This window comes from Heteronotia binoei, chromosome 4 (assembly GCF_032191835.1).
Source record: "Heteronotia binoei isolate CCM8104 ecotype False Entrance Well chromosome 4, APGP_CSIRO_Hbin_v1, whole genome shotgun sequence".
In the NCBI taxonomy this organism is placed as follows: Eukaryota; Metazoa; Chordata; class Lepidosauria; order Squamata; family Gekkonidae; genus Heteronotia; species Heteronotia binoei.
The window spans coordinates 120,376,687-120,395,907 of NC_083226.1; the positions used below are offsets into that span (position 1 = coordinate 120,376,687).

At 48.3% G+C, this 19,221-nt stretch overlaps 1 long non-coding RNA gene across 3 annotated transcripts in view; it reads left to right on the forward strand.

The window, feature by feature from the left end:
• LOC132569531 (uncharacterized) overlaps positions 1-19,221 on the forward strand; it is a 149,939-nt gene that overhangs the window by 73,644 nt on the left and 57,074 nt on the right. For 2 of the 3 annotated variants that reach the window (XR_009555270.1, XR_009555269.1), the window contains exon 3: positions 2,754-3,789. This is a non-coding gene — a long non-coding RNA (uncharacterized LOC132569531). Of the gene's footprint in view, positions 1-2,753; positions 3,790-19,221 lie in introns of those variants that run through there. The other variant, XR_009555271.1, reaches the window with a different exon arrangement.

Sequence of the window (19,221 nt, forward strand, 5' to 3'; positions counted from 1 at the left end):
CGCTGGCCGGCGCTGGTCCCGGAAGGCCTTCCAGAGGCTCTGGAAGGCGCTTCCGGGACCAGCGCCGGGTGCTCCGCGGCCTCCCCGCGGCCATCCGCTGGTCCCTGGAGGCCCTCCAGAGACTCTGGAGGGCCTCCAGGGACCAGCGGAGGCCGCGGGGAGGCCTTCGCTGGCCGACGCTGGTCCCGGAAGGCCTTCCAGAGGCTCTGAAAGGCATTCCGCGACCAGCGCCGGGTGCCCCGCGGCCTCCCCCGCGGCCTCCGCTGGTCCCTGGAGGCCCTCCAGAGACTCTGGAGGGCCTCCAGGGACCAGCGGAGGCGGCGGGGAAGCCTTCGCTGGCCGGCGCTGGTCCCGGAAGGCCTTCCAGAGGCTCTGGAAGGCCTTCCGGGACCAGCGCCGGGTGCCCCGCGGCCTCCCCGCGGCCTCCGCTGGTCCCTGGAGGCCCTCCAGAGACTCTGGAGGGCCTCCAGGGACCAGCGGAGGCCGCGGGGAGGCCTTCGCTGGCCGGCGCTGGTCCCGGAAGGCCTTCCAGAGGCTCTGGAAGGCCTTCCGGGACCAGCGCCGGGTGCCCCGCGGCCTCCCCGCGGCCTCCGCTGGTCCCTGGAGGCCCTCCAGAGACTCTGGAGGGCCTCCAGGGACCAGCGGAGGCCGCGGGGAGGCCTTCTCTGGCCGGCGCTGGTCCCGGAAGGCCTTCCAGAGGCTCTGGAAGGCCTTCCGGGACCAGCGCCGGGTGCCCCGCGGCCTCTCCGCGGCCTCCGCTGGTCGCTGGAGGCCCTCCAGAGTCTCTGGAGGGCTTCCAGCGACCAGCGGAGGCCACAGAGAGGCCTCCACCACTGCCGCCGGGCCCCGCGCGCGGGCGGGGAAGGCGGCGAGTGAGGGAGGGAGCGTCCCTGCGCGTGCGCAGGGGCCCTGCGCAGGCGCAGGGACGATCCCTCCCTCACTCGCCGCCTTCCCCGCCGGTGCCCGCGGCCCACCGCCTCCGGGGCTGGCTAAACCGGGACCTTTAATGGTCCCGGTATAGGCAGCCCGGGAGCCGGGATTGGGTGGCCAGAACCGGGAATGTCCCGGGAGACCGGGACGGTCTGGCCACCCTACATAGGATCTCATAAACTCTCTATAAGATGTTCTAGTCGCTACATCTTGAGTATGCCGCCATTGCCTCTCTAACCGTCTGAGCCCTCATATCAGCGCCACAACTCTGGGGTATACCACAGAGCCAGCTTAACATGGGGGCACAGAGGGTGCCGAGGTGCGATCTCATCAATGGCTCTGGAGAGCCGGCCCTGCCAAGACTCAACCAGGTCATCAAGAGAATTGCCAGGGGGCCAGGGATCCCACAGAGCCGTTTGGAACCACTCAGGGTCCATCAGACTCCGCGGGAGAGCCCAATTAAGCTCGCCACCCAAATGGGCTTGAGGTGGGACATCCACACGAGCCTTAAGGGCAAAGTGGTCTGACCATGGCACCGCCTCAGCAGTAATATCATCCACCAAAACCCCGGCAGCAAAGATCAAATCTAACATGTGCCCTGCCTGGTGAGTGGGCAATGTAACAAATTGGAAGAGCCCCAGTGTCGCCATGGATGACACTAGGTCCATCGCCTGACTGGAGGCATGGACATTGAAGTCACCCAGGATCACAAGCCTTGGGTACTCCAATGCCCAGCCTGCTATGGCCTCCATCAGGGATGGTAAGGTGCTGACTGGTGCGTTGGGTGGACGGTACACCAGCCATATCGCCAACCCCTCCCTAACGTCCCATGCCAGGCCGGCACATTCGATACCATTGATCTCTGGGGCCGGGAGAGCCCGAAAGGAGTAAGCCTCTCATATGAATAGATCCACCCCTCCCCCCTGCCTGCTAGTCTGTAATTGGTGAAAGACTGAGTATCCCGGGGGAGCTGTCTGGGAGAGGGCTACAGTCTCTCCTTCTTGCACCCAGGTCTCAGTCGTGCAAGCCAGGTCCACGTCCTGCTCGAGTATAAACTCTCGGAGGACTGAGGTCTTATTATTTATGGATGTGGCGTTGCATAACACCAATGATGGAGGCGAGTAATTTAACCTGACCCCACTACCGATCACCGTTGGGATGGGACTCGGACTGGAAGGTGGCCGAGCACCACCTCATCTCAGCTTCCTTCCCTTATATCGATGTCTGCTTCCACCATCATACCTTCCCCTCCTTAGGAATACTGGAATCCCCAGGCCGGTCATCTCCCACTGGTCTCCGCTTCAGCCTCAGGCATTAAAGAGAACAGAAAGAAACCACCAAGAAACTACAGCAAAAAAGGTTTCTGGGGAAAAACGGTGATGAAACAGAGCAGAAGAGAATTAAATTAATTAGGAAAGGGTTAATCTAATCCACTCCAGCCACCTTGTGGCTTCCTTTCCCTATTCCTTTCCTAGAAACCCAGACAAAAACTACATGAATATTTTCCTTTCTACATCCGCAATGAAAGGAACTGAAAATTGATTTCTTTTTTGGGGGGCTGGGAAATGACAGATGGAGCATGATACATTTTTGAGGGGGGGCATTGTCACCTTAGCTACAGACTTGACTTGGTCTGTGTCAAGATTTTTTTCCTACACAATGTCTGGAAAACTTCAGCAGGTTCCAAAGAACTGGCAACAGTAGCTGGAACTTCCCCTACCTTCAAGGTGGTAAGAATGCATGGTGATGGCAGTTACTTTATTTCCTTTCTTCATCCTGATACAGCCGTAGATAACACAAGGTGTTTTGCTTTCTTTTCCCAGGCAATGAAGGGAGCGACTTGAATTAAGTTCCACATTCACCATAACAAGCATAATAATTAAAAATTGATGACACAACACACATTGGAATGTGAAAAACAAACAGAGGTCAGAATCAGATGACCCAAGGTATGAAATATTCAATTAAAAACAAACAAAATGAGGAGAGAGACATGGGGCCTGGTGTATCAAGAAAGTCTGCCTGAGGCCAAGGGCTCCGGAGAGCAGCGCCAATAAGATATTAAAACCACCCCACATTACTTTGTTTTCTATCTCCTGAACAAATAAATGTTGGAAATATGTTTATCTGTTCTGTTTTACCAGTGAAAACATTTTGCAGAATGTATATATTAAGAGAGGATGTATAATTATTTCCCAGCACTTAAGGCGAGGCAAATGTGGCTTGGTGGGATGGGTGGGGGGAGAGGAGAGATGTGGGACATATACTTGAGCAGAAACAGGCTTTGACTAGCAGGGGGCCTTGCCTGGGCCATGATGTACCATGTCCCACATGCTGATTACTTGAACAGACCTGCTGCCAAGATAAATTTTCCTTGGACTTGAGAGTTTATAGGATGTGCTTGGCTTGCCTTGCCAACACAGCAGTTTCTTCCCCAGACAAACAATTCTGCCTTTGCTAGTCAGGATATAAACAGAAAGAATGCTTGGTTAATTATTTGTATAATGGCAAAGATAGCTGAAATCTGGACATTGCAGAAGGGCTGCAAGGCTCCTCTTGGGCACATCTGTATGAGCAGTCATGTGTGGATTAGATGGGCTCTTTCAGCACCATCCAAGCCCTACAAGCCACAAAATGTCCCTGACTATCTGCCAAAAACATGATTAAAACCAGAAAAAGGGACCAGAGATCCAGGCCTTACAAACCCACATCTGGGAACCAAAGAGGAAATCCTAAACCTTGCATCATTTTGAGATGGCCAGTGTCAGAAAGCAAGGCAAAGGCATTGTCGTTGAACTTGACAAAATTCCTTCAGCAGCTCTCTTAAGAAATCCATCAAGAGATCTTTATGGAGAAAAAACTCAGCTAGCCATAGCAACTTTAATTTTGGTAAACTGCCTCAGTGAAAGTGATTCCTGTTGCACAATTGTATCATTGTTTTTCAAGTTTGCACCAGCAAGTACTTATTGTGAGATTGTGAAAAATAATGCCCACAAAAGGAGCAATGTGGTATGGGGAAATCCTGCACTGGCATTCTTTCTGCCACTGTGCCAAACTATGTCTGCCCTGAAATGGCTGCCATCTGGAGCACCCTTGTTACATGATGCAATGAAAATGCACTCTGACATAAAATATAAACTTTTTAAAGAATATTAACTCCTAAGGTCCCAATATTCTAATGACCCAATAAAAATGGTAAATGGTGTCATTGATCTAGCCACTTCTGTGTTGATACAAATAATACAGAAATTATTTGTCCGATGTATAAACAGAAATGAACTACAACAATGCACTGGAAAATTATTCAAAACTTCTGTGTATTGCTTCTGTGTTGAGGCAGACATATTCTTAAGGGCTGAAAAGGAAACAAAAGGATCTCAATGGATACGCTGAAATTACTGGTTTATTAATAACACGATTGGAATGTTAAAAAGTGTTCTTGGTAGTAAACAGAGGGTAGTAAACAGAGGGTATAGAAGCTCTTTTTATGCTGGAGTTTAGACAGTCATGGAAGCAGAAATGGTGGAGCAAAAAGCAGCTAGATGGCACCTCTTTGGGGGCAGCCCAAGACCAAACAAATGTCTGACTATCTGATTTTAACCTCCATGGGACTGGTAACATCAGATTTTTCTGTGTGATTCTAATTTGAGTTTGCATCACCAAGACTTCTGAAGGTGAAACAGAAGTGGCCAAAATCTCTGATTTCTCAGATGTTCTTTTCTGTGTTTCTGCTTCAACTTTGGAGGAGGCATAAACAAATGGTTTGTTAAGAGGTTTATTTTATAGGTAATTGACTAATAAAGAATTGCTATTGGGAATTTCTGTGTGGAAAGCAGATCTACCCTTGGGCAAGAGTTAAAACGGCTACAAGTCAAGCCCTACATATTTTGTTACCCATTTTGGCCACATTTTGGCTATAAAATTGGAATTAATGCAGAAATGTCTTTCAAGTTCAGCCTGTTAAATTTGTGGCCTGATGCAATGTGCCAGTGCTTGCCAGGATCTTCCTTTTTGTAGAACTTGCTTGCTCTTCTTAAATGCTAGACTTGCTAACCCTTTGACTTTGGGTCTTTTAATAAATGACTCCTTCCTTGCCACATTACAAATATGCAGTTGGCTGTTTGGCATGCATGTTCATTCAAGGACATCACATTTGAAGTTCTCTTAAATGCACAGAACAATCATATAGCATTTATCTAGAATGCACTGCATATATTCTGGGGAGGGGATACAGCTTAATTGTGGAGCAATTTGCAGGCAGAAGGCCCCAGGTACAAATTATGGCATCATCACTTAAAAGAATTAGGAAGTAGTTGGTGTGAAAACTTCTACCTGAGATACTGGAGGGCTTCTTCCAGTCGGAGTGCACAGTTTTGATCTTGTCAAGCATGGAAGTTTCAAATAACTAAGCAATTGGTGAATACAGAGTCTCAGTTTATTGATAATCCATTGTTGCTTCAAGGTGGAACACCTTGAAAGTGATACAAAGTTACCCGTGGTATGATGCTTTAAGGGTTACATCAAAGAGTATAGAGAAGATAGTTTAAAGACATAACAAGGACATGTGAACTATTACAAGCATGCAAACTACTATCTTTGCAATTGAAACTTCCCTCGGTCTCATGCATTCTTATTACCGTTGATAAGTATTGAATGGGAAAGTATTGAAGTATTGAATTGATAAGTATTGAATGGGAGACGCCTCCTTTTACTCTATCATCAAAGCAAGGCATTCCTACATTTGCTATTCAAAGGTGGGAAAAGGGAGATGAGAACTGAAAGGGGTGGCTAAGCTTTGATATGCAGCAATGAGAAATGAAATAACAGAAGAAGGACAGTAATTAAACTTAATACTGGATCAAAACAATCATGCTTGACATACTGCCCCCCCCAAGATCTTTTTCGGGGGTTTTCTGGATTCAGTAGGTAAAATTTCTTTATTAATCTGGTATCTCTCACATTTGAAGCCTCCACCCATTCTTCATGACTAGGTGGGAAGTGCTTCCATCTAATTAAAAAGTATACTGGCAAGATGGCGGCGGCGGTGAAGGAGCCCTAACACCGGAGCTCCTCGAGACAACAGCTTTCACCGTCACACAACTAAATACAAGCTGAGTTAAGCTACCCGTTTTTATTGAGTGACTTGCAATTGCAGTTGAGAGGAAGGTGAGGGGAAAATTTCAAGTATTATTACCCCACTCTCCTATTTGAAATCTTTCTGAGTGCTGTGGTGCTGGGCCGAGCCGCGCCGCTCCTAGCCGCGGAGTGGAGTGGAGAGCGACGGCGGGCGAGGCGAGCGGAGTGACCGACGGCGGACGGCGCTCCTGGCCTGCTGCGGTGCCGGACTGAGCTGCGACACGCCGGGGCCGCGGAGCCAGGCAGAAAACGGCGGCGGGCGACGTGAGCTGCTGCAGCGGCCCGCTGACCTGCCGAGGTGCCGAGACGAGCCACGCCGGGCCGCGGAACTGAGTAGAGAACGGGCGGCGGGCGGCGTGGAATGCAACGGGCGGCGCCCGCATAGCGGGAGGAGCGAGCCGAGCCCGCCGGGGCCGTGTTGGAGCGTGGCGGAGGCAGAGACTCTGAGCCGTGAGCTGGAGGAGCAGAGCTGTGGGCCGGAGGAGACTGAGGAAAGGACTAGTGAGGGGTTGGTGGGGGTGTCGTCCATTGTATCAGCTGTGCGTGGCGGAGAAACTTGGGGACGTATCCCCCCCCTCCCTTCCCGGTGTGGGAGTGGTTGTAGGGCACCGCGTTGGGACACGACTGGTAGCCGAAGGGCCCGGATAACATCGAAAGGGGCCGAGCTGAACTGCGGACTAGGGTGGAGCCTGTGTGACGAAGGGGGTGTAACGGAGCTCATACCCCTCCGCCCCCCCCCCCCGAGATTGCGCAGTGGGCCTCCCGAATCCATCGGCCAGCTATATAGTCATTATAAGATCACCCCAACGACCCCCCCCTACAGAGCTGTCTACCTCTCAGCAACCCTTCCCCTCCCACCACTTTAAAGAACAAGCTCCACATGGAACTCAGCACGCCCGAAGATAAAGACAAAGACACGGAAATAAGATCAATGCACCTTATAGACTTCAGCACTTTAAAAACTATTGCACTTTACTCAATTGTTTACATCCTTATATTAATCCCCCACCCCAGCAGATCTAAACTGCCAATGTAATGACAAGATTGATTTGGTTTTATAGGCTATTTAAGAGGTGGATTATTAGCTAATTGAAAGTTGATTAGTAGCAAGTTAATTAGGGTAGAAATTATTGGGAGGGTTTATAATTAACGAGCTAGAAAAATTGATTGGTGGCAAATTAATTAGGGAAGATATTTATTGGAAGGGTTTTTACAATTAATGAGCTTTTAGATTAAATTAATTGGATTTTTGGCTAATGATCGAGAAGTTAGGGAGCTAATTAATTAAATAGCTATATAGGAATTGGCAGATTAGTTTAACTAGATTAGTTTAATTAATTTATAAAAACAGATAGATTGGCTGGAAGGAGGGGTGAGAAGAAGAGGGTAGCTCAAAAGGCTCCACCGGACTAGGGATCATTGACAAGATGACTGGCCTAGGGATACCAGTACTCCTGGGGAGGGGAAGATATGACGGTGGGACGAGGCAGAGTTATAAGGGAAGGAGATCGAGACATAAGAGTGCTCGACCCCCTTCCAGCCTCCGTCCCATCCCGACGGTGACAAGTAGTAGGACCAGGCTGAATTACTCGCCTCCGTCACTGGTGTTATGCAACGCCAGGTCCATTAATAATAAGACCTCTGTCCTGCGAGAGTTTCTGACCGAACAGGACATGGACCTGGCTTGCGTGACCGAGACCTGGGTGCGGGAAGGGGAGACGGTAGCTCTCTCCCAGACCGTTCCCCCGGGATACTCGGTCTTCCACCAGTCACGGACTAGCGGGCGGGGGGGAGGGGTGGCTCTTCTCATACGAGAGGCTTACTCCTTTAGGGCACTCCCGGCCCCAGAGATTCCAGGCATGGAATGTGTTGGCCTGATGTGGGATGTTGGGGAGGGGTTGGCGATTTGGCTGGTGTACCGACCGCCTAACGCACCGGCCAACGCCTTACCGTCCCTGGTGGAGGCCGCGGCGGGCTGGGCGTTGGAGCACCCAAGGCTTTTGGTCTTGGGTGACTTCAATGTCCATGCTGACGACGCGGCCTCTGGCCAGGCGACGGACCTGGTGTCATCCATGGCGACACTAGGACTCTCCCAGGTTATTACAACGCCCACTCATCAGGCGGGACACATGTTAGACCTGGTCTTTGCGGCCGGAATATCAGTGACTGATATTGCAATGGAAGCAGTGCCATGGTCAGATCACTTTGCCCTTAAGGCTCGTATGGGAGTGTCACCCAAAACCTGTTTAGGCGGAGAGCGTATTTTAGCTCACCCGCGGAGCCAGATGGACCCGGAACGGTTCCTAACGGCTCTTCGGGATACCTGGCCTGCTGGCGACTCCCTGGATGATCTGGTAGATTCCTGGAACGATGGGCTCTCCAGGGCCATCGAGGAGGTCGCACCCAAGCGCCCTCTGCGTTCCCGCCCGAAGCCGTCGCCCTGGTTCAACCAGGGGCTGCGGCAACAAAAGCGGGGACTCAGACGGCTAGAGAGGCAATGGCGGCGTACTCGAGACGAAGTGACCCGAACATCTTATAGAGAGAATTTGAAGGCCTATGAGATGGCAATCAAAGCCGCAAAGAAAGCGTTCTTTGCGGCTAAGATTGCGTCCGCAACTTCGCGCCCGGCCCAATTGTTCGACATAATTAGAGGATTTACAACACTGCCGCAAAGCAGACCAAATTCTATTGAATTGGAAATAGGCTGTGAGGCTTTTGCGAAATTTTTTGTGGATAAAATCGCGTCACTCCGCCCCGACTCCTCTGCCAATTTTGAGACAGTTAGTGAACCCGAGGCTCCGAGCCTGTCTTCGGCTTATACGCTGGATGACTTCGACCCCCTCAGCCTGGAGGAAGTTGACAGGATACTCTTAGCGGCTCGCCCAACTACCTGTAAATTGGACCCATGCCCTTCCTGGCTTATTAAATCTTGCCAGGGTGACCTTAGATATCCTATACGGGATATCATAAATAGATCCCTGAGGGAAGGGCACTTTCCAACGCCACTCAAAGAGGCCGTGGTCCGTCCCCTCTTAAAGAAACCATCTTTAGATCCGGCCCAATTGGCAAACTATCGGCCGGTCTCAAATTTGCCCTTTTTGGGCAAACTTATCGAGAGGGCAGTGGCGAAGCAGCTGCAGACTTTCCTGGAGGATGCTTCCATCCTTGACCCATTTCAGTCCTGCTTTCGCCCGGGACATGGGACGGAGACGGTGCTGGTCGCCCTAATGGATGACCTTCAACGGCATCTGGATCGGGGCGGCTCGGCGGTGCTGATGTTGTTGGACCTGTCGGCGGCGTTCGACACGGTCGACCATCGGCTACTGAAGGGTCGCCTCGCCGACGCAGGGATTCAGGGGTTGGCTTTACAGTGGCTTTCCTCTTTCCTTGAAGGTCGGGGACAAAGGGTCGCAGTTGGGGGGGAGCTGTCCCAGAGGTGCACACTTGATTGTGGTGTGCCTCAAGGGGCGGTTCTCTCCCCGATGTTATTTAACATCTATATGCGACCTCTTGCCCAGATTGCCCGAAGGTACGGGCTAGGGTGTCATCAGTATGCTGATGACACCCAGCTCTATCTATTGATGGATGGCCAGCCGACCTGCGTCCCGGAAAATCTAGACCGGGCACTATATGCCGTGGCTGAATGGCTCAGACTGAGCGGGCTGAAGCTTAATCCTGCGAAGACAGAGGTCCTTTGCTTGGGTCGCCGTGGTCCGGAAGGGGGAATCCCCCTACCAGCTTTTGACGGTGCGCCGCTGATAGCGGCGGACAGGGTCAGGAGCTTGGGGGTGCTGTTGGAGCCTTCCCTAAAGATGGAGGCTCAGATAGCAGCCGCTGCCAAGTCCGCGTTTTTTCATCTTAGGCGGGCAAGGCAGCTGGCCCCCTTTTTGGAGCGCGACGACCTAGCAACAGTGATCCACGCTACGGTCACCTCGAGGTTAGACTACTGTAATGCCCTCTACATGGGGCTGCCCCTGTCCCGAACTCGGAAATTGCAGCTGGTGCAGAATGCCGCGGCCCGGCTGTTATTAGGTCTCCCAAAGCGGGAACACATTCAGCCGGGTCTTCGGACCCTGCACTGGCTTCCAGTAATATACCGAGTCCGGTACAAGGTGCTGGTTATCACCTTTAAAGCCCTATATGGCTTGGGACCTGTCTACCTGAAGGACCGTCTTTCCCCGCACGTTCCCCAGAGAGTACTGAGGTCGGGAACACAAAATCTCCTTACTATCCCTGGGCCGAAGGAAGCCCGGTTGAAGTCCACCAGAGAAAGGGCTTTCTCTGTTATGGCCCCTACATGGTGGAATCAGCTGCCGGAAGAGGTGAGGGCCCTGCGGGACCTTGTTCAGTTCCGCAGGGCCTGTAAGACGACCCTCTTCCGGCTAGCCTATACTTAGCTTGAGAATTTTACTGTAACTTGCTGGATTCCTTTTATATATAGCTGAAATATTTATGTGTATTAATAACTAGGGTTTTATCTGTTTTATCTGTTTTAAATATGGATCCCTTTATATGTGTAATTTTGATGGATCTACTATTGGAAGCCGCCCTGAGCCACTTGTGGGAAGGGCGGGGTATAAATCTTAAATAAATAAATAAAAATAAATAAATAAATAGTACCCCCCCCCCCTTTTTAATCTTGCATCCAGTATTTCTTGCACCTCATGGTGACTCTGGCCCCTGACTTGGATTGGTTGTGGAGCCATTGGTCGAGGGTGCCAAGTTGTAGCTCCAGGATCCCACCATAATAGACTGCAGTGAAAGACAGGGTGAATTTTACTAAACATCTTTGGCAGTTCTAACTCCACTGTCACTTTATTTATGATTCTCTTTATTTTGAAGGGTCCCAGAAATTTGTAGGCCAGTTTCTTAGATGCCTGGGGCATTGGTAGGTTTTTGGTTGATAGAAATACAGTCTCTCCCACTTTGAAATCCCAAACTGGAGTGTGCTTCTTATCATAATGTTTTTTGTAAATGTCTTTGGTTGCCTCCAAGTTTTCCTGTATCACCTTCCAGTCTTTTCCTAAAGTCCCCCACCAATGTTCAAACGAGGAAGGTAGCTCGGTGAAGTCACCCCCTGGTAATAGTGGAAAAGGTTTTCCCTCGTATCCATTCACCACTCGGAAAGGGGAGGCTTTAGTGGAACTGTGAACACTGTTATTATATCCATACTCTGCAAAACGTAGCAACTCCACCCAGTTAGACTGTTGGTAATTTACATAACACCGTAAATATTGTTCTAAAAGCGCATTTATCCTCTCCGTCTGCCCGTCCGTCTGAGGATGGTATGCAGAACTCGGACATTGCTCTATACTTGTTAATTTGCAGAACTCCCACCAGAAGTTGGCAACGAACTGTGGGCCTCTGTCACTAATGATCTTGTCAGGAAACGAGTGTAGTTTAACCACGTGTTGGAAGAACAAATATGCTAATTTCTTGGCAATGGGCAATTTAGTGCATGGTATGAAGTGGGCTTGTTTTGAAAAGATGTCCAGCACCACCAATATCACAGATTTCCCTTGGGACAGGGGCAGCTCTACAATAAAGTCCATGGAGACGATTGACCACGGTCGCCCTGCTGTCTCAAAAGGTTGTAATAGTCCGGGGGGTCTCCCTCCCCTCTTCTTTGCCATGATGCACACAGGGCAAGTTGACACATATTCTGAAATGTCTTTTTTCATTTGTGGCCACCAAAATTGTCGATTGACTAAATGCAGGGTTTTTACGTAACCAAAGTGTCCTGAGATTTTACTATTATGGCATAGTTGCAATACTTCCCCCCGAAGACTTTCCGGTACGTAAAGTTTTCCTTCATGGTACCAAAATCCCCCTTCTCCCTTGATGACTCCTGCTGGTTTAGAGTCTCCCTCTTTCTCCACCTCTTTTATTAGTCTTTCTCCTCCCTAACTTTCTCTAGGGTTACTTTTCTTGGTTTTTGACCTAGTGGTGACAACCCCGACTAAGTGATTGGGTGATATGATTGAGTCAATTACTTCCTCTTTTTGACTATTGTGTTGGGGAAACCTAGATAAGGTGTCGGCTAAGAAATTCTTTAATTCGGGAATATGTTTTAGAGTAAAATCAAATTTGGCAAAAAATCCTGCCCACCGGATTTGTTTTTTCAGTCAGTTTTCTCCGTCCCGTGAGGGCCTCCAAGTTCTTGTGATCTGTCCAAATTTCAAACGGAACTCTGACTTCCTCTAGGCAAGATCTCCAGGTTTTTAATGCAAAAGTTACTGCAAAGGCCTTTTTGTTCCACATGGACCAATTCTGCTGTTCTTGAGAGAATTTTTTGGAAATGTAAGAACATGGACGTAATCTCCCCTCGTTATTAGCCTGCATCAATATTGCTCGTACTGCAACATCGGAGGCATCACACTGGACTATGAAAAGTCACAGCTCGTCGGGGTGGCTGAGAATGGGTTCATTAGTGAACAGTCTTTTCAGTTTATCGAATGCCTCTTGACACTTTGCTGTCCATACTAGTTTTGCCCCTGGTCTTTTTGTTTCCGGACCTTTCCCTTTAGCCTTAAGTAGGTCCGTCAGTGGAAGCATGATGTGTGCGAAACCCTGAATGAAATTACGGTAAAAATTCACGAATCCGAGGAATGAATGGAGCTGTCTACGTGTCCTCGGGGGTTCCCAATCTAGCACTGCTTGTATTTTGGCTGGGTCCATAGCCAGCCCTTTCCCAGATACTTGGTAACCCAAATAGTCCAACTCCGTCTTGTGGAATTCACATTTGGATAGCTTAGCATACAGTTTGTGTTCATACAAAGTGTTGAGCACTTTTCTCACCAATTTTATATGGGAGTTCAAGTCCTTGGAGTAAATAATTATATCATCTAGGTACACCATGACCCCTTGGTACAGGTACTCCCTCAGTAATTCGTTAATGAAGTTCATAAAAACTCCCGGTGCCCCTTGTAATCCAAATGGCATGACCAAGTATTCAAATTGACCCATGGGAGTATTGAAGGCGGTTTTCCACTCATCGCCTTCTTTTATTCGCACTCTAAAATAAGCACCTCTCAAGTCCAATTTCATGAATACTTTCCCCTCCGATACCGTGCTTAACAGATCCTTAATTAATGGGATGGGTAAGCGTTCGACTTAGAGATTCCATTGATCCCTCTAAAGTCTGTGCAGAGTCTAAGTCCCCTGTCTTTCTTTTTTCTAAATAATACTGGGGTGGCGTGTGGGGCTGCTGCCAGTCGGATAAATCCTCTCTTTAGATTTTTGTCTAGAAATTTCCACAGTTCAGTTTTTTCTGCCTACCCCATGGAGTATAGTTTAGCTTTGGGTAGCTCTTGCCCTGGGATGAGTTCTATAGCACAGTCCGTACTTCGGTGGGGAGGGAGCTCATTAGCCTCTTCTTTGCTAAACACCTTCCCTAAATCTTTGTACTCTTTGGGGATGGAGCGGACTTCTACTGTTAAACATAGTCTCTCGTTCCTGGGGGGGGGCTCCATTCCCCACGCCTTGTCCCATTGATAGCACTTGCATTTACTGTCGGTAAAGTCTATGCTTTGGTCCCCCCATCTGATATCTGGTTCGTGTTTGGCTAGCCAGCCCACTCCCCAAACCATATTGAAGGAAGCAGAGGGAGCAATCACAAAATGTTCAGTATCCCAATGATTTTCTATGCCTACTGGCACGGCTTGAGTTTGCTCTATGCATGGCTCATCTTTCATTACTGTCCCATCCATCTGCTCAAATTGTATGGGTTGGGGCAGTGGGACTCTAGGGAGGCCTAGAGCTTCTACTAGTTAAAGGGTGATTATTTCTTTGGTGTATCCTGAATCAATCAGGGCTCGTACATGTACGAATCTCTTTAGTTTCGAATTCAATAAAGTCAATGGGACAAAAAATAAAGATCCAGTTATTCTCACCCTCAACGGTGCCATTAATTCTCCGACCTGCTGCTCAGCACCTCTCAGTGCAGGTTGCTCTCGTTTCCCGCCGGCTCTTCTTCCCAGGACATTTCGCTCAGCTCATCTATGATGATGGTTTCTTCATCCATGGCAGTCGAGGTTATGGTGCTCCCCTTTGCTGAAATCTTTGGGACGAGTTGAAGACTTCTTGGGTGCTGATGTGCTGGGCTTTGGAGTAAGTGGGGGGGGGCCTTGAAGCCATTCGGGGCAGTTAGCTGCCAGGTGATTGAGATCCCCACATCTGAAGCATCTGTGGGGGTGGTGGTGGTGGTCCGCGACTTGGTTGCTCCCCTAGCCGGGGGAGCCTTCTTCCCATCAGATTTCGCCCCTGACCGAGACTCACGTTCCCCCTTTCCCTCTTGCTGCTGTTGCCACTGTAAGGCCACTCTCTTCATGTTGGTCTCTACTTTGCCAGTCAGCTGCACCCACCCCACCAACATAGTAGGGCGAGCTTGCTGCAAGGCACAATCTAACACGCTTGCATTCAGGCCTCTCTGGAACTGCTCTATCTTCATCAGCTTGTTCCAAACCTGGACCTTGGCCGTGTTGGCCCTAAACTCTGCTGCGTACTCATGTACCGACTTCGACCCCTGCTGTATGTCTCGGAGGGCTGTCAGTGCTTGGGTCTCTTGCAACGGGTCTTCATATTGCGTGAGCAGTGCCTGCAGAAATGCGGCCATGGTATCCAATTTAGGACTCTTGGTCTCGTACAAGCTCACGTACCATCTCTTAGCTGCTCCTTTCAGTTTCGACCCCATGTAGTCCACTCTGCTGAACTCGTCAGGGAAGGTGTTTCCCCAATAGTGCATGTAACTATTGGTTTGGATAGAGAAATATTCCATTTCCTTGGGGTCTCCGTCGAAGGTGGCATCTAATTCTCTTCCCCGGCTGTAGTTGCGGGGAACGAGTGCTGGTGCTGCCGGCAGTAGTGCTGGAGCTGGGAGCGGCGGGACCACTGGCAGGGCTGGGGGCTGTGGAGCTATTGGTGGTCTCCCAATGGGGAGCACCAGTACCCCTCTCAGGTCTGCGGGTCTCAGCACGCATTCGAGCTGTCTTCTGATCTTTTGCGCCATGAAGGTGGTGTTAGCGTGGATCTCGTCTCTCAGGCCCCTGGCTAGATCCACCATCTCGTTTCTCACTCTCCGAAGTATTCCCCATTCGACCCGCTCTCTCTCTTCTTCCTCTTCTTCATCAGGGCCAGGCTGCACGGGGTCCCTACCCCCATCTTCTTCGTCAGGTCAAAGCTCTTCCCGTTCCTCACCTTCCATTGGTGGGGCATACTTCCACGAACCCCCCGAACCACTCTCACCAATCATCACTCTCACTCAGCAGGAATGCCGGGTCAGAATCGCATCCCTCCGTGCTGGTGCTTCTTCCATCAGGGTGGTCAAAGTTCGCGGCTCCCAACTTCGGGTGGGGGGGTGATCAGGAGTTGTATGTGCAGAGGGGACCCACACCCTGCAGCTCTCCATGCGTCTAAGATGTGCCACGGGGGGGGGTCCTCACCTTGACCTCATCCCTCTTTCCAGAGGGTTAGGAAATTCACTGTTATCTGGAGCTCTCTCCGCCATTCGGTCAGAAAGTTGCCAGTTCAGTTAAATTCCTCGAGGATAACTTTCAAAATGTCAAGCATGGAAGTTTCAAATAACTAAGCAATTGGTGAATACAAAGTCTCAGTTTATTGATAATCCATTGTTGCTTCAAGGTGGAACACCTTGAAAGTGATACAAAGTTATGCACGGTATGAAGCTTTAAGGGTTACATCAAAGAGTATAGAGAAGATAGCTTAAAGACATAACAAGGACGTGTGAACTGTTACAAGCATGCAAACTTCTATCTTTGCGGTGGAAACTTCCCTCGGTCTCATGCATTCTTATTACCGTTGATAAGTATTGAATGGGAAACCTTCTTGGGAGGCACCTCCTTTTACTCTATCATCAAAGCAAGGCATTCCTACATTTTCTACTCAAAGGTGGGAAAAGGGAAAAGGGAGGTGAGAACTGAAAGGGGTGGCTTAGCTTTGATATGCAGCAATGAGAAATTAAATAACAGAAGAAAGAACAGTAATTAAACTTAATACTGGATCAAAACAATCATGCTTGACAGGTAGATTTAATATAAAACAGCTTCATGATTTCTGTTCATGCAGTTTGTCAAGTTTAACTAGGCCATTAAAGTATTATTTTATGTTAGCTATTTATATCCTGCTTTTCTCTCCAATGGAGACCCCAAGATGCCTTGTCCTCCATTTTGTCCTCACAACACCAGGCCCGTGACATAGATTAGGCTGAATGAGAATGACTGGCTCAGGGTCACCCAGTTTCCAAGGCAGAATGAATTGAACTTGCCAAAATGCCTGCTGACATCTGCTAATGAGGTCCAATCCTCCTTAGTGAGATATAGTTCATCTGCTGTTAAGGTTCTCATTTTATGAAATGTATTTCCAAGGAGGTTCATGAAATACCTTCCCTCTTGGCATTCTGCAGAGCCCGTAAGTCCATCTTATTTTGGTGGATACTTCAGAACTGACAACTAGGACTGGCTAAATGCTAAATTTAATGAGTTCTTTCTTGGACCGGGCATTACAAGCCGTGGCTGACTGGCTCAGGCTGAGTGGGCTGAAGTTGAATCCGGCGAAGACTGAGGTCCTTTGCGTGGGCCGCGGCGGACCGGGAGGGGAGATTACCCTACCGGCTTTTGACGGTGCGCCACTGGTACCAGTGCGCAAAGTCAAGAGCCTGGGAGTGCTACTGGAATCCTCTCTATCAATGGAGGCCCAGATAGCCGCCACTGCTAGATCCGCCTTCTTCCATCTCAAGAGGGTGAGGCAGCTGGCTCCCTTCTTGGAGCGCAGCGACCTAGCAACTGTGATCCACGCAACGGTCACTTCGAGACTAGACTACTGCAATGCCCTCTACATGGGGCTGCCCTTATACCGAACACGGAGACTTCAGGTAGTCCAGAGCGTGGCGGCCAGGCTGCTGGAGGGACTACCACGGTGGGAACCTGCGTGGCCTGGGCTGCGGGATCTGCATTGGCTGCCGGTTGTGTACCGTGTTCGCTATAAAGTGCTGGTTATTACCTTTAAAGCCCTATATGGCCGAGGACCTGCCTACCTAAGGGACCGCCTCTCCCCATATGTGCCCCAGAGAGCACTGAGATCTAGCTCTCAGAACTTACTAACAATCCCTGGGCCAAGAGATGCTAGGTTGAAGGCTACTAGGGAGCAGGCCTTCTCAGTGATGGCCCCTCATTGGTGGAACCACCTTCCAGAGATGGTGCGAGCCCTGCGGGACCTGAACCAATTCCGCAGGGCTTGCAAAACATTTCTTTTCCAGCTTGCTTTCGAGATAGAACCCGATTAATCTGACGTGTGGACATCTAGCCATCTTGTGGATATTATGATTACAGTTTTTTAGCACCCATTTTATACATTTTATCTATTCTAAATAATTTATTATGCAATTGATATATTTAAAATTGTTTACATTGTTTTACATGAATCATGGGATCTCCATGTCTGTTAGCTGCCCTGAGCCCGCCTTGGCGGGGGAGGGCGGGATATAAAAATAAAGTTATTATTATTATTATTATTGATCAGTCTTATGGTGTGGACAGTCCATTGCTATTTAATTTGTTTAATGCTAGTAGTCACTTTTTAATTGATAATGGTATTTTAATGTAGATAGATCCAAGTGGGCAGCCGTGTTGGTCTGAAGTAGTTGAAAAAAGCAGGAGTCAAGTCTCACCTTTAAGACCAACCAAGTTTTATTCAGAATGTAAGCTTTCGTGTGCTCTCTAAGCACACTTCATTAGATGAGGGGTTTTTTCTCTGAAGTGTGTTTAGAGAGCACACAAAAGCTTACATTCCAAATAAAACTTGGTTGGTCTTAAAGGTGCAACTTGGCTCCAGTATTTTAATGTGTTAGAAGAATAAACTTATTTGAGTCACAGACAGAAAAGACAGAAATGTTAAAATCAATACATAAAATAATATATTTTTAAAATTGGGCTATGCCATAATTTTCAGCAAAATGGTTATGGACTTCTTAACATATTAAATAAAAATACTATGGGCAGGATCTTTATGGCAGCAGAAGGCACTTGCAAAGGAAAGGTGTCTGATATCTGCAGACTACTGCTTTCAGTTGCAGTCTCTGTGCCACATGTCATCATGTAAATGAGCCCACAGCTTTGCATAGGTTACTAGTGCTTGCATGAGGAAGGTGGAGGCAGGAATGTCCTTTTCTACTTATCATTCTTAAGAATGAACCCAGTTTTTTTTAAAAGAAACTTTCTGAAATAAGTCTTGAAACAGACTGAAAATGTGGAAAAGGTTGGTCTATCTTTTGCATGTGGAAATCATAATAATTTCTACATCAATGTATCACCGTTGGTCTTGTGAGTGGTTAATATTCTTTGTTCAGTCAGCAGAACTGGTTGTATTAAAGCTTTGGTATCATATTGTTTATAAGCAGAACTTTCATGTTTCTACAGACAGTAAAGGAATGACTTCCAGCACTGTGTTCCAAACAATCTTATTTTTCATTTTTAAATATAATTTATTTATTTATTTAATTGGATTTATATCCTCCCCTCCCTGCCGAATCAGGCTCAGGGTGGCTCACAACATGTGGCATACAATAAAACATTTACATTAAAAAGCATTAAAAACAGTTTAAGAACAATTTGGTGCTAGTTTCAGTACAGATTAAGATGGCGTTCAATGAACTTAAGCATCTACTAGATCTAACATCTCGCTTATAAAATGGCTAAAATAGACAATAGTTCTTCCCAAGAGTTCCCCTTCTTGAGACTTTAAACAAAAGATTGCAGTTTAATAAGAGCATTTTAATTGATATGCTCTTAATTCTCACAAATATCAGGATTACCTTTAATTTCCCTTGCATTTAGGATTTGTACAAGTTAAATAAAAGTGGTTTGTCTTCTTGCTCACCATTTCTTGTGAAGAAATAAGACTTCACAACCAAACAGTAGAAGATGTATGTCAGATGGCTCTCCAATAACATTAATGGGAAAAGCAGCTGATATATGGGATATTGAAGGCAGATTAAGTTGTTAATGTATATTAGTATATTCTTAATTTCCTTTTAATTGAAAAAGACATATTGACTTTAATTAGAACCATTTCACAGGAACTGTCAATTAGCACATGTCAAACTAGTTAATTCAGAACAGAATTCTTTTAATTAGGGTCTGC